Consider the following 27,421-nt stretch of genomic DNA (forward strand, 5'->3'; position numbering starts at 1 on the left):
GTGTACTCCTTTTATCTTTCCTCTCCTTCCCTTAGCGAATATGAGTCAAAAATTACCACTGGCGAAACAATCTCTGAAACCCTTTGAAATCCCAAAGGAAAAGAACCTGGTTTTATTTCTGCTAATATGGATTCTGGAGTAAATTCACCCCCAAACCTTCTTCCCATCCCCCAAATAAACCCCATAACACAAAACACCGACCTTCCTCAACACATCATATTTGCACCATTTCTTTAATGTCTTTTTGCCTTTGCAGTTCTGGGTTGTAACTTTCACAAGAGACAAAGAGACAACTCAGTTTGGGGAAGAATGAAGAACTCTACTCTTGGTACTATTAAAAAAATAACTGTAATGATTTATGCAGTACCTGACTTACTACAATAATACTTACTAATTAAAATAATTAATTAATTACTTTGATCTGTGAGTATATCGGGAAACAAACAAAAGCTTTTAAAAATAAATATAAAAAGAGACAAATCTATGACAAATATAATTTGGGTCATTAAAATCCAAAAAGGACCACCCAGGTATTTCTAACCCTGTTCATACTTTATGTCTTCCAATGTCTATATGTATAAAAGTGATGCAGAAACCATATAGTCATTGCTGAAGTTACTAATTAAAATGCAGAACTATGTAAAAGGGAAGCATGGAAAACATTTCTGACATCTAAAGACAAGGTAAAGTTATATAAAGAAAGAGTTTGCAGATCAATGGCTAAAAGACTGGCATAAATTAACATTCTTGTGTCAAATACCTGAAGCAACTGAACTTATCTTTTAGTAAACAAAGCTAAAAATATGGAACAGTTACTTTTGCTTTCAGCAGGACAAGTGCTTTGCATAAAATGAAATATTCATAAAAAAATGTGGTTATAAAAATAGGCAACTTATCACTGCAGTCATAAACACCAAGGGCCAGGAGATGTATCCACATCATAGGGAGGGTAAAGCATATTCTAGTACACTGTTGTCCCCCAGGACATATTGATATGTCCTGAAAAGCCCTTCAGGTATGCAGGATATGTGCTCTCTGCCTGCCAGATGGGCCAAGTCTGCAGCAGGAAAAATACAGTGGAGAAAACATAAGAACACTTTTTTCATTAGATGTAATGTTTCTCAAAAGCTCTCTCACAATATCTCTTTCCAAGCTTTTGATATGTTTGCTTCAACACTGTGCAAGTGCATTTAGCATTCACATAAATATGGGAATTGCTTTGGTTTGCCCACCAACATGTTAAAACCCTGCAGAATTCTCCCAGAAAAGTGAATTGGATGAGGCAAGATGCCAGAGGAAGACCAAGTTGATTTCACATTTCCCAGCACAGTTCAGCTCAGATGAGGGCTTTGCTGGAAGATAAAGATTTGGCCATTCCTAATTGATTGGCAGTTTTATGAGGGCTACAAGTGTAGGAACTCAGCTGGAACTGTCATAAATTTTGCTAGTTGTCAAAAGTGGGATTAAAATCGGGTCTTAGAGGGGTATGGGAAGAGTGTAGGGTAGTCAATGCATTAATCCTGACAGCAAAACCTCAAGACAAAGTTTGAAATAGAGTTTTCTTTATGAATCTTACATTATTTTCTTTCCTTTATGGAAAGACAATGCACTAGAGAGGTCTTTGTCAAATAACGTGCATGTGTGTACAGAAATATTGGTTTCACATATTTAAATTGAAAGGAAGAAAACAGCATTCTTGTTTCACTTGGTTGAAAGACAGCAAGTGAGGGAGGGAAGAATATGGCACTCATTAAGGTAAAATGAAGTATTTAACATCTTTTATAATAAGCAAATTGTCATATCAAAAGTCTTCAGCTCAAGAGCAAAACAAATGAATCTATTTTTAATTTACTAGCTTTATGAATTTTACAACATAGCCTGGAAAGGCAAGAGGAAGTAGGGGGAGGAGTGGAAGCTACAGAATTAACAGAATAAAATATTAATATGTAGGCACATAGAAAACTGTAAATGTAAAATTAAAATATATATTAAAAAAAAAAGAACTATGGGGCCTGTGGAAAATATGTGGGAAAGAAACAATTTAGTGATGCTAAGCCAATAATACCATAATGTTTCCTTTACTTCATATGCTGGTTTGAGTTTATAACTAATGGGTTTTCAACTGTTCTCTTAAGGCATTTCGTTTAATTGCAAATGATAGAAATAAGATTCACTAAGGTTTCAAAGAAACGCTCCAAGTACTTACAACTTCATACAAGGCCTTCAAATGATCCCATGAAGTGTTGCACCTAAATACGTGCTCATGGCTTACCCCTCAATAAACTGATATAAAACCTCTAGGAAAGAAAGAATCAAATCCCAAACCTCAAAAATCAAAATTACATGTGCTTCTCCTGGCCAAAGTCCTGTGACTGAGAAGGACGAGAATTTTAGTTCCTCTGTACTATTTCAGAGTTAATATCAGCATGAGGGTTGGGAGGAGAGGATGAAATTTCCCTACAAGACTGATTTCTGATGAAAATATTTACCCCAATTTTAAAGTTATGAAATGCCAAATGTTGTACTGATTTATGTGCAGATAATACAAAGATATTGTCTATGATTTTATCTATGAGATAAAATACTGTTTTCTTTTCTTTAATAACCATTATTACTTACTGACCCATAGATCAGTTTGAATTTTTCTGAGCAAAGATTTCCTGGTATGATAGAAAAGGACTAATGAAAATATTTTTTAAAAAACTAATAAAATTATCTGTGTTGGTAAAATTAACATAAGCACTGCACTGTTTTTCTCCAATTAACAGGGCAAATACTATCTATAAAAATGGGTAGAAAACGTGAAAATAAAAAAAAAATATTTTCTAAATGTTAGTCTTACAACACTAACTTCTTATTTTAATGTTATGTTATGACACTTACTAGAGGAAAACTGCCTCAGTCTCCAATACAGTTGGAAAAAAATGAAAACAAGAAGTAGATTTTCAGCTGGGAAAAATATATAATTTAATAGGGCTCCTACATTTTGGGGGGTTGTACAATGCCTGCAGAACAACATTTTGCCACTTGTGCTTTTTCTAGTGTCCTACAATAATATGAATTGATTCTGGGAGTTTGTTATATGGGAAGAGGGAACAGAGATCTGTGTTAAGCAAGTCCCACGGGATCAAATCCAGCCCAGTGTAAATTTGTGTCTCTGCTGTTGCCATGATGAGTAATGGGACAGACCCTCAGTGACCCCAAGGTGTAGTTTCTACGAATCCATGGAGTTGTGTTGATTTTCAGCCACTGCAGGTTTATCCCAAATACATCTGTCTGATTTACATTCATTGATGTGAGTCATCCTGGGCTTAGAAATGTTTCTGGGTATGAGGAATGGCATTTCAAACACAAGCACATGAGTTATGGTCTCTTAGGAAAAGAGAGAAACTTCTCAGGGTATACATGTGGGGTTATCACTGTTATTTAGTACTATTCTCTTCCCTTTAACCTAAATATTGATAATTTCCTTCCACAGGAGAAAAAGTTCATTTTCTATAGGCAGTGAGAAAGGAGAGATATTTCTTTAGTTGTGTTAAAAGGATCTGTGACAGTCTGGTTCTTGTTTTCTATTTTACTTGGTGACAACTAAAGATACAGCCATCATTGTAACTGAGAATTTCAGAGCATTAAAAGTACTTAAATATAGGGGAAAATGAGTAGTTAAATCAACTCATTACTCAGTAAATAAACACTAAGTTCTTCAACTTCCAGGCCTATAATATTTCTACTGTCATACTTGATAAGATCAGTAACTTATTGAGTGCACATAGCTTTCATTAGTGTAAAGTAGCATAAAATTTATTGTGTCTAAATATTAATTTAATGAAACACTTGTTAAAGCCATTGAATTAATGTCTAAGACGTTTAAAGATTTCCTTCGAATAACTGTAAGCTCAATAGGATTTAAAAAATGCTATATCCTTCTCTCTATTGTGCGCAAACAGAAAAAAACAGAAGGGTGAATAAACACAGAAGACCTAACTTCAAAAATAAAATTACTAAAGGTATCCATCATACTCTTAAAAATTCCTGTGAAAATAAGCTTGCTCAATTTAAAAGTCCTCCAAATTTACTAATATTCTGCATAATTTGTCTAGCATTGACAAAAATGATAGAAGACATCAAATAGTGTGCAAGCAGAGCCTCCTTGAGAAGAGTACGGTGATGGAAGCTACAGAGCAGACAATGAATGACTTTAAAAATGTGTTACACTCCTTCTTCTCGACGTAAGTAATTTAATGCAAAACAGCAACAGACACATTGATTAGGTTTTTGTGTTGGTTTCAATGAGACTCTTGGGTGGCAAAATAATGGAGGTGTTTCCTGGCACCTCTGTAGGGGAAGCCCACCAGAGAAACCTATTAACATTGAAGACCCTACCAAAATACTGCTGGACCAAAGACACCAAGGTTTCAGAGTAGCTTTGGAGATTTACAAATGTTTCTGGAGAAAAAGTCATCTAGCATAAGCCAATATGAAGACTTACTACTATAAAGCTTACATTTTATTATTCACAACAATAAAAGCATCCCCTTCTATATATTTCAGGGTTTGATCAGTGTTAACGCCATTAGAATCTCCACATTATACAAGGGTAATGAACTTGTACCCACCTACGCCAGCAAGCAATGCCCTCCTTCTCCACAGTCTGCTCTGCTTCACACATTGCTAAGATACATCCCATTATAGTAATAAAAACCCCACATGCTTCCTCTGCTTATTTGGATGGAGAAAGAAAAACAGACATGGACTGAACTTAAGTGAATTAAAATTAACCTAATAGTCACAGTAATTTAATCAATGGCAGGTGGTCTGGCTGCCTCTGTCTACACTTTCCAACTGGAAGCTTCTGTCCTGTTTGTAATAAGTATTTCTAAAGCTGTTTACTAACTCGGGGAAAGGAAAATGAAGGTCACTGCTAAGTAGCAATGGAAAAGGAGTTTCACAAGCACTCAGCACTGAAGTGAACTCTGATTCTGATCTGTGTACTGAAAATGCTATCATTAATTTCAACAAGACCAGTGCAAAATATCTTGGAAAATCTGAGGCAAACATGTTTCTTATATTTAAAAGTATTGACTGGTTGTTTGTTCTTTCTGATTTTTTTTCTGCTGCTATGCTCCCCCTCGTGTATTCCTTCTTCAACAAGATTTAAAAAAAATCAAATATGACAAAGAAAGCTGAAACATATCTTGAGGGCATCAGGATGGAGGAAAGCATTTTCATATCAGCAATGTTATTTTTATAAGGTTCAACTTAAGAGCTACAAAATATTGCAGATGTGTAGCTGGAAGGGTCAGCAGGGACAGCCTGTGGAGATCTGATGTTCAAATTGAAAACCTTTTTATTTTGACTGAAGTATGATATGCTGGTATCTAATCTTTATCAGCAGCTTTATCATAAAATGAACATAAAGCAGCAGAAGGCTACATCTACTAATTGCTTTTCAACAAATAATGCCTTTGGGAAGGGCACAAACAGCAGCTTTATCAGCACTCCCTGGAGTTTGGTACCAGATTCACCTAAAGATGGATTAAGGGACCCATGCTGAGTCCTCCTGTGTCCATGGCTGTGGGTGACCCACACTGGGACAGGAACACCCTGAGGGAATGTACTACCTGCATTATGCTTCCTATAAGTCTATCCTGCTGAGACCAAAGGGATAACTAGCCATAAAACATTTTTCCTTTTCACCAAGCATCTTCAGATATGCCTAGAAAAAGTAGAGCAGTCTTCTGCACTCCAAATTATGCCATACTGTTTGTACTCCTCATGTGGAAAAACACTGGCTCAATACAAGTATGCAAGTCTGAATCTAAATCAAGGCAAAGAAATTTATTTGAAATACTCACTTTGACATTCCCCTTTCTCTTTCAGGAATCTATGAAGTACTAAGGAGAATTTGTATCCTGTCTTTGCTGCATATGGACAACAGTAGCAGTAATTCATACGTTCCTCTAAGATTAAACATTTTTGTGCTAGGGTTGCAGTCTCACTGAAGTAGGGGGGAAAAAAGACTCTGCATGCCAGAAGATAGAACAGAAATATTTGACTCACTGAGATCAAACTTTGAAACAGCAATGCATTAGTTGTGACAAAAAACTGGCTCAGATCAGAGTAGTCCTTGTCCCAGAAAAGTAACTATACATTGGATTCAGCAGTTTTATGAAAAAGAGACATCTTCCGTTAGTTAACTAGCATATTTTAGTAACTGTATGTCAATTTAAATCCATTTTACTTTTGAAATAAACCATTTTTCATTTTTGCTCCAGTTAAAGAAATAAGCTGAAGTCTGAAGATTTTTCATTATATTACTTCCCTTTCTTTCACTATCTTTCTCTGTATGGTGTTTTTTCTTGAGGATTTCAGGAGCTTTTAAGTTAAACAGGATTTAAAGAGGAACCAAGCTATTGTTTATTGAAAAAGAATAACACAAAAGGAAGGTCAAATTTTGATATCTTGATCTTTAAAGGAAGTCAGAGAGGCACTCTGCCTGAAGAGCAAACTCCCCAAGTTGCCTGTGCAGAGTTGCCTTAGCATATACCTCAAAATTTACATTGAGGTATATGCTAAGTACAGAGGCAAGACAAAGTAGTCTCTATCAATAATATTAAAAAGGTTAAAAGAAAAATTATTACCGTAATTAAAAAATTTACTTCAGGAAAGTCATTAATATGGGAGTTCTGTAAAATGATAAGAAAAAAAAAACACAAAATTTTGACTAGTGTCCCATTTTCTGCAAACTGCTATTTGCCTCACTTTTAAAATAGTAAAATACATTATTCTTAATTCCTAAAAATCTTCATTTTCTTAGATTTGTTTCAGTATCTTGGTATTGAGCATACATAGAAAACCTCAGCTGTTATTTAACAGTGGCAGTAAAGGAAGAGACATGCATGAAATTCTGAATTTAAGTCATCCAAACTCTTTCTCTCTAATTCACACCTAAACCTGAAAGTAAGTAGACTCTGTTTGAGACCACACTTACTAGAAGCCACACCTTTTATTCCACCTACTTGAAGGAAGGCAATTTTTTTCATCCCTTTTGTAAAGTCGCAGCTCCTCTCATTGCCTGCAATCCCCTTTTCCACTTAATCTTCAGCTTTCCATCCTTTGCAGTTATCACCTTTATCTTTCCTCTCCTACTTTTGTCCTTACAGACCAGACCCAGCAAACTAAAAGAAAAAATGTTTCAGACAAAGACATGAAAATCATGGGACAAGATGCTTTTCTGACAGTCCGCTTTCCTCTGTGCTTTGTTTCTGCTCTTTAGGCTATGAACTCTTCAGAGTTTATTAAGTTGTAAACTTTCAACCTACATTAACAAGAATTTTCACTTCCTCCCAACGCCAACACTAAGTAATGAAATTTAGGGAGGTAGTGATTAGTGCTGTGATAACATACAGTAGCAAGGAAATTTCTATATAAATATATAAGAGGTATTTTAATTAGAAGTTTTGGAGGAAAGAAAGGTATATCTGTTCTGTATTTAGCCTAGATTTCTGCTAATATTTTTAGGATATTTTTGCACTATGAAGTATAAAACAGCACTAAGGAAGGCAACATTACCCACTGCAGCATCCAGGGAATAGAAAACATCGTATGGATGATGCATCTGTATCAATATATGACTGATTCAGAAGCAACTAGGCTTAGGAAGTGTTTATATTCATGCCTTCCTTAAAAACCTGAGTTTTGGAGACATTTGCAAGTCAAATCTATGTCTTATAAATACAATTAAAACATTGGTCATAGTCAGGTTTTCAGGATAAATGGATGTAATTAGAAAAATGTAGGCAGAAGTAAACTGAAAGTAATTAAAGATAAATAAAACCTGGTCAGTATCTGGAGGTTGGGTTCTGTATTCATTAGGATAATTGGAGAAAAACTTGGATCACTGACCAAAAAGAAGAAAATTTCTGGAATCCCAGTACAGAACCAGCAGCACGTAAGTAGCTGCCTTCAAATGTGAATAAGTATTATGTAGGAGGCGTGGCTAAGGTGGCACAGAGGATGTGCCCAGGTACAGAGCCCAAGGAGCATGCCCCGGAGTTAGTAAACTGATTGGTTAAGAAAGTCACATGATGTGTAAGGATAAAAGAGCGCGGGAGTTTGAATAAATCCTCTTTGTCTCACCACCGCACGAGGAGCATGATTCATTCCTTGTTGTACAAGGGTTTAAGCGCTACAGTATTAGAGGCTTGAAACTAATAAATTAATAACAGAAGCCCTCACTCATTTGCATGGAAAAGAAGTCTATCAATGTTTATGTGAAATAGTTTACTAAATTTACTTATTTTAAAGCAAAAAAATCAATTCTGTCAGACTTAGTAATTTCACATGTAATTTGCATCTGTAAGAAACAAGTATTATGACTTAAGTACTAAAAATAACCTGTACACAAAAGCATTCAAAGCCAGTCAGAACTTTGTATGCTTCCCATGATATTATTTCTTGGTTGACTACCGTACGGTGTCTTGGTTGATCTTATTACTTGGTTGACTACATATTGACTGTTCAGACAGTAAAAATCTGAGCATTAAGAAGTCTTATTAAAATCAGATTTTAGCACCAGAACCTCCCCTATTTAAGCAGTTCTAACAACAACAGACAGCATTACTGAGGATAACAGAGAGGGCTTCAGGAACTCCTTGGAAATCTGTGCTTCATCTCAAGCCTCACAAATCTGTTTATCACCTTACAGGTGGAAGCTGTAATGTTTGCAACAGTCAAATGGCAGCTGCCCATATTCCCAACCTGATCTGGTATTAGTCAACCTTAAATACTTCCAAAATTATTGTACTAAATTTATGTTTAAGTTTAAATTTTATTTATATTATCTTCTGCTAGCTAGTGCTCCACACAAATGTTATCTCAGACAATGAAATAGTTGAGTTGCCATACCTGTTTTGCCTGTGACTTCATTGATAAGGTTTGATAAATATCCAGTACCACACCCTTTGGGTCACTATTTGTCAAACGGTATGGTTCAATAAATTTAAATATATTTTCACTTTAAGGTCTTTTTCTCAGTTGGGATAAACAAAGAGAAATGATAGCATGTAATAGTGGCTTACTAACATTGTCACATCCCCACACACTCCAACCATCTTTCTTCCCATTACTTTCAATCTTCTTCGTGAATGGAAAAGACAGGGCAGAATTCAATCTGTTCTATATAAAATTAGACAAATTACCATGTATTTTTAAGCTCCTATTGCTCCAACACAATCCGTGTAATACTGACCTCAGATCTCTTGACATGAGAAAATCGTGCTTCTCCAGTCCATGGACTTCTCATTCCCTGGCACAGATCTGAAAAAAACTTAGCTATAATTTCCCCTATGCATTTACACATTTTCCTTGGCAGAGATTTCTGCAGCACAGCACGAGGTCAGATTTAGATCTTCCCTCGGATTCCATCATCCTCTTCTTGTCACAACAGATAAAGAATAACCCAGCCCTTTCGCCTACTCAGTGCTAGTTGCTCTGCTAACAACAAAATGTTTCTGTGGTTTATTCTTCTTAATGTATTTCTGAACCTGTGGTGCTATGAGACAGTAGGATATATAGGTTCTGAATACCAGAATGTACTTTTTTGTCTGAAAAGGTAAACAACAGTGTCCTTCAGTTGGGCCCAAGTGTCATGTAAATATTTCTCACATGAAGTAAAAAATAGAGTTCAGGTTTACATACAGAATTACAACAAGAGTCTCCCTGTGTTTTCTCCTTGGTTGGCCTGAGTAGAAAGTGAAACTGATTACAATGCACTTAAAAATAGTTCTATTGAGTAAAACTGTGATATTAACTGGGCCAGACAGGATAAACAAAGAATAGGACACTGCCATTTTATCATTTGCTGTATTGCAGTATGATCATTTTGGATTGGCTTAACCTCTCTGTGTCAGCAGACTAACCCTAGTGATCCTCTTTAATAACATTCCCATGCTTTTAAGTTTAAAAAGTGATTTTTCTATCTAAACAACAGCATTATTTATGATAGGATTTTTTTCTGCAACATAGCATCAAGCATGGGGTTCCTGTGTACTGTCCCTTATTGATGAATTGTGATTACTGAAGTTCATGCTGGTATTATGCTGGGAAGATAGGAAGTAACTAGGCCATAAGTGTATATTTTCCTTGAAGGAATCACATATTTTCTGTTGCAAATTCTCAGCACCTGTGGGTTGGGTAGGAACACAGACCCCCTCCTGTTCCTGCCCTCTGTTCAGTTCTGGGCCCCTCACTACAGGAAAGACGTTGAGGGGCTGAAGCATGTCCAGAAAAGGGCTGGTGAAGTGTCTGGACCACAAGTCCTATGAGGAGCAGCTGAGAGAGCTGGGGGTGTTTACCCTAGAGACAAGGAGGCTCAGGGTGGATTTCATTGCTCTATGAGTACTTGACAGGAGGTTTGTAGCCAGGTGGAAATCAGCCTTATCTCTCAAGTAACAAGTGATAGAACAAAAGAAGAAGTGGCCTCAAGCTGCATAAGAGGAGGTTTAGATTGGATATTAGAAAAAATTTCTTCACTGAAATGATTGTCAATCATTGGAACAAAGTACCCAAGGAAGGGGTGGAGTCACCAATCCTGGAGGTATTTAAAAGACATGTAGATGTTGCACCTGGGGACATGATTTAGTGATGGGTTTGGCACTGATGTGTTAACAGCTGGACTTGATGATCCTAAAGGTCTTTTCCAACTTAAGTGATTCTATTATTCTGGTTTATGTTTCCTCTTTCCCAAACTGCTTAGACTCTGCCTCATAAGTTCCCTGGAAATGCTTCCTTTCAGCTGCTCAGGAAGAAGCATTTAGAGAACCAAACCATAGAAGTTTTAGGTCCAGAGATTGAGCACATCAACCTTAAACTCAGTAATGATCTCTTACATGAATTTCAGATATTTCTGCTTTTTCTTCCTGCATACTTATGATATTTCAAACACATGATCACTTCCCAAACATTCTAAAAAACAGTGATAATTTTAGAAGGTTTTTGAAGTTCACAGTTTTCTTCCCAGCTCACACTTTTTTCAGGTTCTTAGATCTCATGCCACTTCTTCTGTAAGGACATTAAAACAGCAAATTCACTTTCTTCTCATTGCTAGTTAACACCATTTCACTTTCTGGAAGCTTATTTTAAATGTTTATTTTAGTAATTCTCAGAGCTCTTCTCAGGGTTATTAAGAAGTCTGGTAGCTGATGCCTAAATGCAATGCTCAATATGCTCTTACTTTCTCCCATTTTATTCTGATCCACCTTTCTAAATATTAATTTTAAAACTGATGATAATTCCCCTTGAACTGGGAATAAGTCTGATATGTCTTTCTTCATTTCTGTTAACATTGATTCAGCTAATCACTTAGCATTCCAACCTTTCATAGCTTGCTAGAAAAATTTATCTTGTTCATGATGGACAGAAGTCCATTAGGCAAGCAGCACAGATCAGGCCATGTAATAAGTGTGCATTTGCACATCAAACTGCATGACAATAAACTCCACACACACACACAATCAAGCATAACAGCCCAGTGAGATGGGACACCTGTCTGTCTGCCTTTTATAGATACCTCTTAGACCTCAGCATAGAGCCCTGAGCTCCCCTGACATAGCTATCAAGCTTCTCATGACTGAAAATTTTGGATATTTGAAAGCTGAAAATTTTTTGACACTTCATTAAAAAAAAATTTAGAGGCTACCATACAAAGCTAATGAATTACACTGCAAACTCTTAACTTCCATTTTTAAATATTAAAAAACTATATAAATAACAGAAACCCTTCTCCATGTTTTCATGTAGCTGTGTAGATAGTAACTGTAATGATCTGAACAGTTGAAGATCAGAGGAACCCTAATCACAAATACATTAAGCTACTGACTGTGGTCATAATTTATTTTGAGTAAACTTTTGCAGGAGTATCCATCTGCAAAGGTATAATGAAAGGAAAAGGTCTTTGGAAATCCATCAGGTCGGTTTTTGATGGGAAGTGTCAGCCACTGAAAATATCAAAATATAGCAAAGACAACAAAGAACACAGGGCAGAAAAAATTACTGCAGCTGTATTCTTTGATCCTGAAAAAGCCTTTGATACACCTGTAAGAGAGTACAGGGCAGATTACTTATCTAAAGGCTTTCTAACTAGAAATAAAGTTCTTTAATATTTTCTCAACTCCATTTTTGTAATAAATACATAAATATTAAAGCCCAGAAACACCTGTATGATTTGTTGGGAATAAATTTTTTTGAGAAACAAACCTACCAAAGGGTTTGTGCATTAGATTGGCCTTTGAGAAAGAGAAGATCTCAGTAACTATGGCACAAAATCTCCTGACTATTAGATATATTGGATTGTTTCCACATAAATATCCACTGTTTAGCAAGAGCTCCTGTCCTTGGAGATACGCAGACTACCACAGAATAATAAACGTACCATCCAATATTCTACTAATGATATCTAGAAAGTAATTTGTGTGGAGATTATTTCTACTGGAAAGTTGACTGCTGAAGGTGTCTGTTGCACTCCTGAGGGTGCATAACTTTACTTATTATTTACCAAAATTTGTGAACCTCAGTGATGAAACTTTAATTAAATAACCTCCTAAATGGATTCTTCTATTTGACCTTATGCAGTTTCATAGGTTTAGTTTGCACAAGGGAGTTCACCACTAGGCCACTCAATTCAAATCTCATATAGTTCTATTCTGCTACAGTGCTTTTCTAAGGAATTCTAGTATTTGCACAATAACATCTGTTTTCTTTTCACTGTATTGTAGATATATTTGTACAGACAAGCAACTTGCTACAAAAAAAGACAGGAATTACATTTAATCCGCACAGACTTCATTATAGTTCTTTTTTGTTTTTTCCCCAGACCAAGTTGGTGTTCAAGATAAATATCATTTTCTTAGGCTATTCTTATGATGAAAAACTAGACTACAAAATTTGACTGTGCAAATTATTCAGCAGCAAAGATCCGCCTGTACAATGATTTTAACACTACATTTGAATTACAGAATTGAGCAGAATTGTTTGATCAGGAGTACTCACCTACAGACCAGTAGAGGACAAAGGCATACAGTGGCATATATAGATCCAGCAGGGAACTAACTGTAAATATGCACAGAAAAAGAAGTCAGACACAGTAGATAAGAAAATCATAATCTGTATTAACCAAATTAATTTTAATTACAATCTGAAAAATACATTTAAAGTAATTTATGATGCTGGCTTACCTTTTGCACTAATTAGGCTTTCATAATAAAAGTATAGCAATAGATTATTCTTCCAGGAACTTTTGTCCAGATTTTAAAAGAACTTTATGTGCCCACTTCCCTGTCAAAAAAGAAGCTGTTAAGTAATTAGGATTTCAAGATCTATTGGTTTTACTATCTAAAGTATGATTAATTGTTTAGGGTTTTTTTACAGCAAAAGATAAGAAAGTGAAAGCGCTTTTTCTCTAGCACAAAACATGTCTTATTTGCTTGGCTAGAATCTGTCCCCATGCAGAGAAAGCTGTGAAAAAGTAACCATACGAGGCCAAAATAGTATGACTATTGTCCCTGAAGACATCAAACTTCAGCTACATATTACTAGCATTCAAACATAATATTTCAAGGTTTGAAATTACATTTTTAAATAGAACAGAAAAGAATCTCGTTCTTTAGCAGGAGTATTTGAACTGAGCTCATTAAAAAATCTCTTGACAGGTTATATTAAGTGCTGCAATTATGCCTAATTTTAGTTTAGTACAATATGTTAATTTTAAACAGTTTAAGAGATCGTATCTCTTCTGGCCATTTTCTCCTTGCTTTGAAAGCACACTTCACTTCTACCCCAGCAGTAATCATAATTTTACATTGGAACTAGCTGCAGTTCTTTAGCTCTTATATGGCAAAGAACAATTTAATAGACACATTGGCCTTACTCTGGTGAAGCCCACAAGTTTTTTGAAGTTTATTTAATTTAATATCACTACAAGGACAGATAGGAGAGACCTGGAATGTGCCAAAACATAAGATTTTATCTTTCCTTAGAAAACAGCAACAAAATTCACATAACATACATGGCAAGAACAACTGAGAGCTGGGATTAAACATATAGAGTGTGTTCATCAGCTCTCTAGGTGAATAAGTGTAAGAAAGACTTTTTCCATAAGAGAGTATTTGTAGACATGGAAGCAATCCTTGTGGTCTTTGGTATTTTTTTCCCCCCATGTATATGGATCTGAAACTGGTAATCTAATAGAGCCAATTGTAAAAGAGATTAGAGAAAATATGCTAATATTTTACTTTGTACTGAACTGAAAAAAACCCACCTGATGATACAGGTGGAGTTGTGCACTCTGGGTTAATGTAGAAGGCAGTACTTCACTCCACATTTTCATTTAAAGAGAAAAGACTAATGATTTTAATTTTCTCTTTTGAAAGGTGCTATAAAACATAAATAATATAAAGCAATGTCTGCCTGGTTTGAAAATTGAGAGATGAGAGTTTCAGATGCAAATTAACCTATAAAGCCCAATTCTGAGTTCTTATGATGAAGACATTTAAGTTTCATGGAGCTGTACATGACATCAGGAGTGGTGAACCTTCCCTCCTGTACCAAATGCATATCACAGTCTTCACACAATCAGAGGTATGAGACACATAGCAGTGCAGAGAGCAAAAGTTGACAGGGAAAAGATGAGAGAAGGCCACTGGAAGTCCACTGGACTCCTAGAACATTGGTAGTATTTTTTTTTCAATATAGAAAGGGTGAGATAACAACTGTGGGTGAATCCTAGACTGAGAATCCCAGGCAAGAGATGGGAATCTTGCATGGGAGCAGCCGTGAAACTTTCAGGGGAAGCCCAAGATCAGACAGGATGATCATCCCACGTCAGACAGAAGATGGAAGGGTCATTACTCATCATCTGAGAGATTAATTTCAGAGCAAAGCATCGCACTTGCAGCCTTACACTTTTCTGTTCTCCTATTTTCCAGTTCAAGAAGGAGCACAGAAACATCAGTTATATATACTTTTTTCCCCAAGATTATGGAAGAAAATCCTAAAAATCCAACATCCTAAGAAATGTCTGTTGTTGGGAAAAGTACAAACCATAGACAGAGGTTACTTTTGCTTGGCTGAGCTGGATGTCCATGTCACCTCACTGCTGAGATTGTCTCCCCTGAGAGGTGAAAGATCACTCAGACCATGTAGGGGCTGGTTTTAGGTTAATTCTTTTAGTGAAAAGATTTGTAAGTCTTTAAATGTCAGGCGTACTGAAAACAGTTAGTAAATAAAAGAGGATAATAATACCAGTAGCAATAGTACATCATGAAGTTGGAATAGACACTCTATACATCAGTAGATAATCACATTACACATTCCATCTGAACATTTCAGACTTAATCAAAGGCATTAACTTGACTGTCAAGCAATAAAATAAGGAGGTTTGTTTGATAGCAAATTTCTTCACCATGAGTAAATATCCTTGTGTCAGATTCCTGCATAAATATTGATAACTAGATTCTCACATTAAGAAAAGTACTAGAGAGTTGCAACAGATGGGCCAAGATTTTCCTATGAAATTTTAACAAATCAAATTATTAAATACGATTATTCTTTCTGCTACCCTGGATTTTTTTCCCCAAAATTTTAGTATAAAATATTGTATGTCATAGATTTGATCTCTTAAGGGAAGCATAGCAGAGAGAATGTGAAACTTTGGGTGCAGTAGGAATAGCAAATTACTTTCAGAAAACATCCAAAAGTGCCATTTCCACTTGGCCACCCTCTTGGTGACTGAGCACTGACAATGGAGCTAAATACTGAAGTAACTTTTGATGACTGTTCAGTGTCATTAATTATTTTCCTTTGTGCTTTTTTTGCATATGCCAACTAAAACTGGGACACTTTTTTTCCACTTTCATACACCAAAAAGTTTCTACATCTTGCACTCCGTGAAAATGCGCCATCTTCTTTTCAAGTAGCTTCAAGAGACAAAAATCAACATCCAAATATTACAATAGCTTAGAATTAGAATTTTTCTTCTCATAGCACTGAGTTCTCCTGAGCACACTCACAGTTTCAGAACTGCATTTTCTTATAGCACATCACGTAGAGGAGGTCTCTGTACCTGTCAATTCTTTCAGGCAGGTATCTGGATATACTGACAGGGTCCTTTTATGCCTGGTACCAGAATACAACCCTCCTCTCTGGTACGGAGGAGGCACAGGCAGAAGTTCAGATAGTGGCTCATGTCAGTGTGAGGTCCTCAGGGATGTGTAAACATCTAAATACCCTTGCAAATATCAGCCTTAGAAATGGGTCTGGTGAACTGATATCAGTAGGATTTTGAGATTTACAGTCATTGAAAACCTGGGCCAGGAAAAGAGAAGGGTACACAGAGAAATCCTTTTGGATACTGGTATGACCCACATATATTTTCAACTTTTTACCAGAGAACACTATGTCTGGATTTGTTTACCTCTGACCTGAAGGAAGACTTCTCAGCTCTATGTAGTGTGTGAGATACAGTCATATTTGAAATACGACTCATTTCAGACCATATTGTCTCAATTATCTGATGATACAAAGGTGGTTGTCGATGAGGTATCTGGCAAATACTCCACATCAGTGCTACTGGCACGCTTATCTAGCAGATGTTTAGAATAAAAGGCTGACAGTTTTTATGTGATAATTAAATCTTTTTACTTGACAACTGCAGCTTAATTTAATTTTAATCAAGAGTAATAACCACCCATAATTGCTATTATGGTGAGACTCCATTTTTACCTAGGACCTGAAGCAAAAGTGAACAAGATTTTGCCTGTAGATTTTAATCTAAATCTTTCTGATCTGAGATATTCCTCTAAATATACTAATTTTGAAGTACTTCCAAACAATAAATAAATGAATGAAAAGGCAAAATCACAAATCAGTGGAAATTACTGTACAAAAAGGAATTGAGTATGTACTCCAAGACATGATGAGGAAATACAAATCCCATGTCATTAGTGTTGTTAGGAACAGTGGAGAGCATCTAGTGTTCAGGGTGCTGTTTGCTCAGACTGCTGTGGAGCCACATGAGCCCCATGTCTTTTGAAGCCTTTCCAAAACAATTTCAGGTGTTACCTGTTTAGTGTTGTGCGATTTCAGCCATGATATGTCAGCTTTTGACCCAGAACATCTCTCACAGAGCAAGAGCTCAAACACTAATTGCTTCTTCCCAGGGGTCTGTGCCCAGCACCTCCCATTCAACCTGTGGCTCGAGCAAGTTCACAACATGCACACAGCCTGTTCAGAGCAGGCAGGTGTAAGAAATATCTATTATTTTAAATAGGTAGAGTTTCTGCATGTGTATTTGCTTACTTCTGTGCTTTCTACCATCATAAAGTAAAACCTTCAGTAGAGAGAGGAGCCACTGAAGAACGAATTATATAGCAAATATGTCTCTTCTACCAAGGATCATGTAAATAAGTAGCTAAGAGGAAGCCAAGTGTGGGTAAGTAAGATTGATTCACATTCACTGATTAGACCCAGGGGGGTCACATCCAGGAATTAAGCCAGAAAAGTGATGGGAAAAATAGATTAAAGACAGAGAGGTTCCTCACAAGATTTCTCGCTGCGCTTCACACCTGCTCACAGGCGGTTGCATGACCATACCTGTTCTGAGAGCAGGTCTAGCTCCAGTGATCACTGCTGCTGACAGCAGACCTGATATTTTATGTAATGCAAAAACGAGCATGGGGTTTAAATGTTTCTTATTTTCAAGAGCAAGCACAGTGCATATCAAATCAGACAACTCCTGCAAGCAAATATGTCTCAGCTTATTACAGAATCAGGTAACAGAGGCCAAGGCAACACAGACTACACATGGATAATTTTCCCATGAGGAACGTGCTACAGTTCATAAGAGAACATCAGAATATCCTCTACTCATCACAGAAATCTAATAGATAGGAAACTAGGTGATAACTGGAAGAAGTCAAGTCTTCCCCCAGCGGATGCCAGCCGAGATTGATGTCAGCCAGTCTGCCCTCATGAAGTGACAAACTGACTCCTCCTGATTTTGCAATTGCTAAAGTTGAGGCTCTGGCACCTGTCTGACCTCACTTTTGTAGGTTTATTAAAATCTTGAAGTTAATTTCGAGGTAGCAGATAGACTGTCTCAAAGAAAATAACTGTCATCAGTTTTAAAATTTCCAGCTATAACAGTAGTGAGCATCTTAGATCATTTCCACATTTTTAGATATCTGTATTCTTGTGGTAGTTTTATTCGGTTATTTTTCAGCTGCTTCGTGCATTTAGTTTACATACTGTATTACACGCACTAAATAAAGATGTACACATTCTTCTCTCAATAGAAATAATATGCAAACATTATTAGGAATTTTCTGAAAAGGGACAGGGACAATTCAAGAACATTTCTACTAAACAAAGTACAATGAATTCATCAATTCAGATAAACTTTGAAACTTGATTAAGTATATATCTTCCAAACACAATAAACTAATATTTTTAATTCCTCATCAGCTGAGAAGATATAAAACAATTGCATCTTTCCAATTAAGCAAAACCCACAACAACCAACCATATAAAAAAATGAAAAATTTTATTTTTTAAGCAGTTGAAATTTGGTTGGGAACTTTGTTTAAAAAAACAAACAAACAAAAACAAGGATGGCAGACACTAAAAGGATGTCATGCAAAATTTTCATCCACCAAAAGATGAAGTTGTGTCATAAAATGTGAAATGGAGAAAAAGAGGTAAATTGAAATAGTCAGCACTTCTCCAGCCTTTTGGTCTGAACCTTAAGAGTCTGTGCAACATTTTACGTTAACATGGACAGGGAGTTTGGAAGTGAGCCAGGCAAGGTGGTTGTCCAGGAAAAATTAAATGAGGAAAACTGAAAAGAAATATTACCTTTACATGTTGCCTTCTAATTAATTTTCTTTTTAAAAATATGTTTTCCAATTTTGTTTGTTTGGGTTTTTTTCCTGCTTTAGACTTTGAAAAAAGGCAGAAATTATGAAGAAATCTGATGGGTAAGAAAGAAAAAGTTTCAGAAGGACACAGGAAAGCTGACTGTGGAGAATGTGTGCAATAAAGAAATAGAAGCACTGCTTACAGGACAAAATGGTCTTACACTTCAGTGCTGAGCAAGGGAGTGGCAAAAATTGGGAACTGAAGTAACAGCTCTTGGCCACAGCTACTTTAATGCCTGTCTTTGCCTACTGAATTTTGGAAATGGGTTTAAAACTCATTGCAGAAGAAAAACAGCCCTAAGGCTCAGAAGAGACCAGACCTAGAGTTTTCACTTGATCTCATTTGCTGCTTCACACATTTTCAGTGCAGTATGGCTGTGCTGGCAGGTCAAATTATCCAAAGAACTGTGGCCAAAATGTCTTTAAAACAGCACTGGCAGCACGTTTTCTCTGGAAAAGGCCTGATTGAGTAATTCAGAACCATATGAAAATGTACAGGTTTTGACTGAGCTTGTATCCAGAAATGTTTTCTTGGCTCCATCACACGACTTCTGGTCAAAATTAGGAAGAGATCCCTTTTACATAGCTGTATGCCAGAGCAAGTACCCAGGATGTGGCCTGAAGGAAGCAGAGCTGAGCTCCAGATGGAAAGCAAACTTTAGAAAATCTGTCCATACCAAAGACAAAAGGAATGCCTCAAAAGGAAATGTAGTTTTGTAGGTTATTCAGGATAGTCACTTATTAAATAAGTGGAAGAAGAGGCTAAAAGTGAGCACTTAGCCTTCTGGTATACAGCCACAACTGATACCATTCTGACCCAACTGTTCAGGTAGAACAACCTCCAGTTCTGACTGCAGTGTGGTGGTGAGAGAAATATTTATTTGCTATGAAATGGTTCAGTGTATAGCAGCAATATTTGATGTTCTAATAAAGCAGGAACACAGTTTGAAGACACAAGTTTCAGGTTGTGTGAATTTAGTGAAATTTAAGTATACTGTTGGTTGAGTTCTGGTATCTGAGTGTGCAAACTGAAAGGGCCACAGCAACAACTCAAGACATCACAGCAGGAACCGCCCACTGAAACTTAACTGATGTGAGCACAGGAGGCAGACTGGGAGGAGTCTGAGGCAAAGCTCAAGATTTTTCAGGTCAGTGAACCAAGACATCAAAGAGCTAAAATTATTGAGAAAAGGTGACTTCAAGAGAAGGCACACTCCTATTCTCAGAGAAAAAGGTCCAGGTAAAAACATCACTAAGGGGAAATATTTCTGGTACCATTGAGCCCATAGGGATAACTGTGAATCATATGTCTCTTTCCTCTAGAAAAATAGTATATGGCACAAAAGACTTTCCTCATTACACTACAAATTTCAGATGTTAATGGCCAAGTTTTCATTTACGCCCTTGATGGGTAACATTTATTTGCTCTTTTCTGACTCAAATGACATTGGAGAGAATTAAGTTTTAAAAAAATTTACTTCTCTTTTTCTTAATGCAAAACCTATTTTCAGTATCAATGGTTATTTAGCCCTATTTTCAACATCAATGTGTATTTAGGCCTTAATTACAGAAGATACTTCTGTAAAAAATCTTGAATATTTGTGATTAATTCCCTCAAATAGAAAACAGAATAATATTTAACAATCAACGTACTGGTAGCACGCAAAAGGTTAAATTCAACATTTGATCTTTTGACAAACACAATAGGTGTTAGTACCTTTGCCAGAAGATAACTTCAAAAAGCTGTTTAAGTTCTCAGTTTAGAGTTCCTATTCATTCCTTCTACAAGAAAGTACACTATTACTGCAATAGATCACCGGGGCTGCTTTTCTCTGATGTATTGTTGCAATATATCATAAGAACGGTGTCTGGCAGGAACATGAATTTCAGACACGAACCTACTTTATATGTTTTATTTGAGAACACTTAAGGAAAATCAATGTGGAATTCAAGAGCTGGCACTGCAGCTTAAGAAATTCAGCAGACTCTTAAAATGTCAGAGGCGTCACAAAAGTTTAAGAAACTGTGAACCATGGAGGATGAGACGGGCTACCCACAGCTGTTCATTTAGTGAATGGAATACCTAAAGATTTGGTTGCATAAATTCTTCTAACTTCTAGCCATCTCTGGGATCACTCTGAGGGTTTAAATATTCCTCTATTGGTCAGCCTTGCTATTTCCCTCCCCCAAATAATTATGAATAAAGTACTGAATTTTTAGAGGCAAAATCAATTAGGTGGTGTTTTATACTTCAGAAGGACACAATCATGCGCAACATATGGAAGCCTTAAAACCTGCCTAATTAACAAAGAAATTATATGAAGTAAAACATGTTTTAGAATACAGCAACAGATAATAGCTTTCGGCTCCCTCTTGGTCACACTACAGAAGTCTCTGTTATAGAAGGATTTGAACCTAATAGACTAATCATAGACTTGGCATCAGCTCCATACTCAACTTCAGATCTAAAAACATAATGATGATGACCCAAAAGTGTATATAAACACACAGGTGTAGGGCTGATATAACAATAAACACGTCAGGCTTAAACTGAAGGCTCCTGCTGAAGCTATGCTGGTCAATAAATGAGACCATCAGAGCAAGTTTTACATCCCACAATTAGTTACCAGACTGTATTTATTTAGAAAGCAATGTCATATGAACATTTTCATTGCCAAGTAAGCCTAACAGGCCCGTGCTCTTGCAATGGGTTTCCTGTCAATCATGATGGGTTTCACAGATAAGGATGACCAGAATGTTGTGATGTGAATGTTTCTGGTATCCAGCCAGTTTGTCTTGGTGTTTGCCACCCCATTTGTGCAGAGAACAGAGCTGAGTACATTTTACCACTAGCAGCATTCAGAGGCTGAAGTAAATCCTTCTATTTTGTAATTCTGTCTGTATGGATATTCTAGGGATTCATAAACTTTAAGGCCAGGAGAACCATTAGATCATCACACTTAATCTCCAGTACACCACAGGCTATTACATCCAGTTACTCCTCTATTAAGCTCAATAAAGCATAACCATCTTTCTCCTAAAGCACCAGTCTTCATTTGAGGTATCAAGAGATAGACAATCTACCATTTTCCTTGCTGTTTCTTTATAATCTGAGGGCTAGACATCTTCACACTTAAAACTATTTGTACAAGTTGTCATTTGAATTTCTCTAGATCAGCTTCCAGGCACAACTCTCACCTGCTTGCCTCTGAGATTAAAGTGGATAGTGGATTTTTGTATCCACTATCTTCTCCACATGAAAATACTTGCAAACTGCAATCAAATCATCATGTCTTCCTGAGATGCTAAACAGATTTGCATTCTTTAGGTCTTTCACAGCAGTATATTTTTCAGCTCCTAAATTCTCTTCTGTAGTTCTTTCTGTACCAGGGTAAGTGGTTCAGCAGCTTACAAAATATATCAATACTAAAAATGTATAAAAAGTTGCTTTATCTGTCTCAGCAACGCTGGACAATCAGGTAAAAATAATCTCTTAAATTCATATCTTTTACTCTTCTAATACCTCCAAAGATAACTAATTTCTTTTATTTGTTTATATGTATTTATTTATTTGCAGGGAGACATGTCACAAAGGGCCCTCATGTTGAGTTGCCTCCTAATTCTGAGCCCTGAAATTACTCATTCAAATAACATCTAAGCCTTTCTGCTCTCCTTTAGAGTAAACCAAATCAAAGCAACCTTCTGGAGAGCATTTTAAAATTCAGATTTCCACATTTAAAAAAAGAAAAGGCAAGACTTTGACAAAAAATATACAAAGACAAAGCCTGAATCTTCACCCTTTGCACACATCAGTGTGTACTGTACAGCACATTTTCATAGGTCTGCATGTGACAGCCAAATTTAGTACAGGTTTGCTCAAAATTTAGCCCAAACTGGTGGCTTCTTCTTTATTTTGTGGTTTTCAATCTCTGCCTCCCAACACACTGAACGTGGAGGAGGCAATAATGTCTGACAGCAAAGTGCTACCCACCAGGGAGGGTCCTGCAGAGAGCTCCAGGACTCCACCTATTGCCTTGATCCTGTTCCTGCCTGATTTCTTGAAGTCTTACCAGTTTCAGCTGCAGTTCCCCATTCACTCTGAAGTACGTGTACGTGTACATATATATGTGTAAAAAATCTCAGATCTCTAACTCTGTGAACCTGTGACTTTTGCAAGGCTCTGGTGTCTGAAAGGGAAGAAGAGGATCTGACCTTTCAGCCTTGCTGTGCCAGTGTTCTCCTTCTGTCATGAACCTTCTGAAAAGCCAGGTGATGAGAATAATCAGGGGGAAATAGTTGCTCTTATTTGAACAGCCCAGGCTGTTCAGGTGCAGCAGTTATCACTAGGTATTTTCTCAGCCAGCTGTTGGTCTGTGCTCTGTGCAGTGGTTTCTGACATTTTCCCAGGAAGCTGCATTTCACCTGCTGAATAGCCCTATTTTCACATAACATGATGGTGCAAGCACAGCTGCTGATTACTGTGAGACCTCTGAGTCCGTGTGAGGGTCCTATCCTCCGCACTGTTTGAGGTGTAGAAAATGGAGGGCTCATACTTCACACATTACAGGCTTCAAAAAAGCAAAATTCCTTTATGGGGAAAACAACAACAACAACAAGACTATCAACCAGTAGCATTACATCACTATTTAAGCCCTGTATTTAAAAAACGATCTCTTTTTGATTCTCTTCATGCTGCCTTTCACTACAGGAAAATCAGAGTATTGTGAAGGTGTCCATAGTCTCCCCACCCTGCTGGGGTGGGTAGGGCAATGATGCAGCAGCAGAAGGACATCAGCAGGGAGTTGTCATTTCACAGAAGGAGATGGGTGGTACTATGCCACTTTTGCATCAGGGTCCAAAGAGGTTGAATCTCCAAAATGCATCAGTAGCAGTTTAGAGTTTTAATTTCTCTGCCTCTCAAACCCTGATGAACTCATCATAGAAAAATTAAATCTGGATCTAAACCACTTGGTTTGTGGATTTGTAGAAAAATGAAGGTAAATTATTAGAACTATGGTGCTCAGTCATGCTTAAAATATTTCCAGATTCATACCAGGCTTGTATAAAAAAACAACCCCAAATACAACACACTGCCTTTGTATAAAATTCTATTTCTCCTTTGCCATTTCCCTAGCCTGCCAAAATCATACTACTGCGCTGAATTTGAAAAATTCAACAGCTGGCCCAGGATTCAATAGGCTGTCCCCAAAGCAACAGCGTATTTCTGTTAAAAGCAGCCTTTCCATACGTGTTCTTGGTTTTACCCTTCTGAGTTATACTGAATGCACCAAATCAATTACATGAATTCATCATATCACACTGGATAGACCAAGCTTCTGTACTAAGTTCTCAGGAAAATCAATCAGTGCTATTAGACTCTCAGGAAGCCCAGAGGGAAAAAAATTACTGTGGAGCCAGACACTGCCTCTGGGGAGAGGGTTTGTTCCTGCTGATCTCCAAAAATGAGCCCCATCCTCTGATACAATACTTTAAAATGAAGTAGAATGAGTACTATGCCCCAAAATAAAGGTTTGTCAGAGATAATGAGAAACTTGAATTTGATACATAAGGACAGCAAAATCAATGCAGGCACTGGAGCAGGATGTGTGGCACCTGCAGAGCGAGTGGGAAGATGATGACTGAAGGTGGGAAGGTGGCAGTTTGCTTTGTGACTATCTAGTTGTCATCAGGAACCACAGAGAAAGGAGGGGGAAAATTAAATATTCACTGAGCTGTATCAAGCCACTCCGTCATAAAATACTTCTAATGTTTTCTAAAACAAATCCAATAATAAATGACCAGTTAACATCTGTGAGCAGTGTTTGGGACCAAGACCTCAAAATGCCTGGGATTTCCTGATGTTCTGCACTCACTGTTATCTTGAAATACTTTCCTCCTACACCCTGGCAATGGGATGAGATGGTGGAAGGAGATATAACTTCTCTTCTGTTCAAAGCTTGATGAAATAATACAGGATAAGAAAACCAAACTAGGCAATTTAAATTATGTATCAGAGAAGAACGTGTTTTTTTTGTAATAGCAACCAGCAGAAAAAATAGAAAATAAGAAAAATAGAGAAGTATTACTGTCATCACAGACCCAAGCTTTGCGATTTATTATTTACAGATGGGGAGCTTTATTCAGTAGAGAACTTAAAAACAGACACATGAGCCCATGTTTAGGTGCTTGCTTTTACAATATAACACTGAGGAGAGCTGGAAGACAAAAGGGTGAGAGGAAAACAAATTAGGGATCTGTAAGCTGATCCTGATTCTGATAACTGGGGATCCTGGATCTATTACATAGAAATGTTAAGGATAGGACAGGGTTCTAACTCAAGGGTTTTTTCCTGGGTTTATACACTATTTTACAAACCAGGACAGCATGCTGGGAGGAAAACTTGCTCCATGCAGTCTCTGTTTCTGATTTCTCTTTAGCACCTATTGCTGCCAAGTGAAGAAAGAGTGCTTTCAGCTAAATGGATCTCTGGTGTAAACCCTGTGGTCCTTCTCACATGCTTAACAATGAGAGAGCTATTTCCTGCATAACTAATATTCTGTGTTTACTTAAAAATGCATAAAGCACATGGTTAATTTCGTTAATTACCCCCTACTGTCAACAGAGTTACTTCAGGCAAACACCAATATTACTGACATTTCTCTCCCCTCCTTTCCTTCACACAGTGCAAAACATTTTCCTCAAAACTCTTGCTAGAAAAATGCCTAGTGTGGTTCCTGGGTGTGTTATGAGTCAGATCTTTAAAAATATCTTCTTCTTCAGATATTATTTTATAAATAGGAGATACTCACAGAACAAATAAAGATATTTAAAAGAGAGAAACTATTCTACCTTGTCTTCCAGCCATCATTGTACTCTGCCATAGAGGGGAAAGGAGAAGAAAAGCTAAATCAAGAAAGGGAAAATGTGAGAGATGCAGTGACAAAGAGTAGCCACTTTTCTTTCACCTGTCAATAGTTTGTCAGGAATTACAATGAAATACATCTTGTGAATGCAGCAACAGGAACTTTGTGTGATCTTATGCAGGGAAACAAGCAAACACAATTTACAGAAAATAGCATGCAAACTGTTACTATACCGATGCTAAACCACTAGGTAGCCAAAACACATAATATGAATAGATGTCTATTTTCTAAATATCATGTGAATACAACAAAATTATTCAGGCACATCAAATGACTTAGGCTTTTTCCATCTCTTAAATTATAACCCTGTAGGCTATTTCACCTTCTACAAAATATAACATTCAGATAAACAAACACGAACTGAAAGGTTCCTTTTTTCCCCCCTTCTCCCCTTCTGTTTCTGCAGGATGCTTTAACCACTATATTATTTTAAACAGATCCACAGGAATACTAATTCAATCCCTCTTGTTTAGAACAGCTTAAAAGAGTATTTGAGACATTCTAAGTTCTGGTAGACCAAGAGTACACTTATTTTATGTGAAAACTAAGAGATGGGACCTCTAATAAAATCTTTTGGATATGTTTCTGTAACCCATAACAACTGTGGGAAAAGAAAGCATCAGAAACACTACCAGATGTAGTTTGTAAAATTAACATAATTTTTGTATATTATCTGATTCTAAATGACAGGTGGAAGGCATCTCTAGATGTGGTAGATATTCAGCTCTCATCCAGGTACTTTATACAGCATGGCTAACGTGGATTTCCATATGGAGAATACATTCCCCAGGCATTTGAAGGGGTGTGGATTCCCCTTGGTGACAAAGCACATGAAGCCTAGGAATCAATGTCCATCAGCAAGTTGAATCCTTGGGCTCAGATTATAAAAATCATTCATGTATCACAGTTCTTAAATTCAAAAATTGTGTGAAAATAATTCTTATTCAATTTTAAAACATGCTGAATGCCTACAAGTCTCAATGGAAAATTTAGGTATTAAGAATTGACCTAGAATAAAAATCAAATAAGAGCAGACCTGGCTTTTCAGCTCTGAAATACAGATTTAGGGGGATGATTTTTCCTGAAGTGTTTTAAAAAACAGTTTTACTAATTTAGATGCAACATCTCTCTTTTCAAAAAAAATATATTAATTTGATCCAGTCTGTAGAAATGCTCAGTGTTATAAAATTGATGAATGGAAACGTGTTCATGTGAGTGATGATGTTTACCTGATTGCACACTAAAGACACACAAAACTTTCTGTATGACCTCCACAGTGAAAAGCAAGGTTCTTTCAGACTTTTGTATCGTAGACATTATGATAAATTTGAATCACAGATGCCCTAATAAATACCCTTTCACCTAATAGTTATATCATACTTTGGATTCTGTGCTAGTAGGGTCTGCAGGGCTTTTATATGTGGAGGAGGGTGGAAATCTGTGTGATACATTCAAATTCAACAAAACTTGCAATTATATTTTTGGTGGCTGATTTACATTTCTCTGTCATTAACATCCTAGAAGCACTTG

Source organism: Manacus vitellinus, unplaced genomic scaffold (genome assembly GCF_001715985.3).
Source record: "Manacus vitellinus isolate BGI_N305 unplaced genomic scaffold, ASM171598v3 scaffold_22_pilon, whole genome shotgun sequence".
Lineage (NCBI taxonomy): Eukaryota > Metazoa > Chordata > Aves > Passeriformes > Pipridae > Manacus > Manacus vitellinus.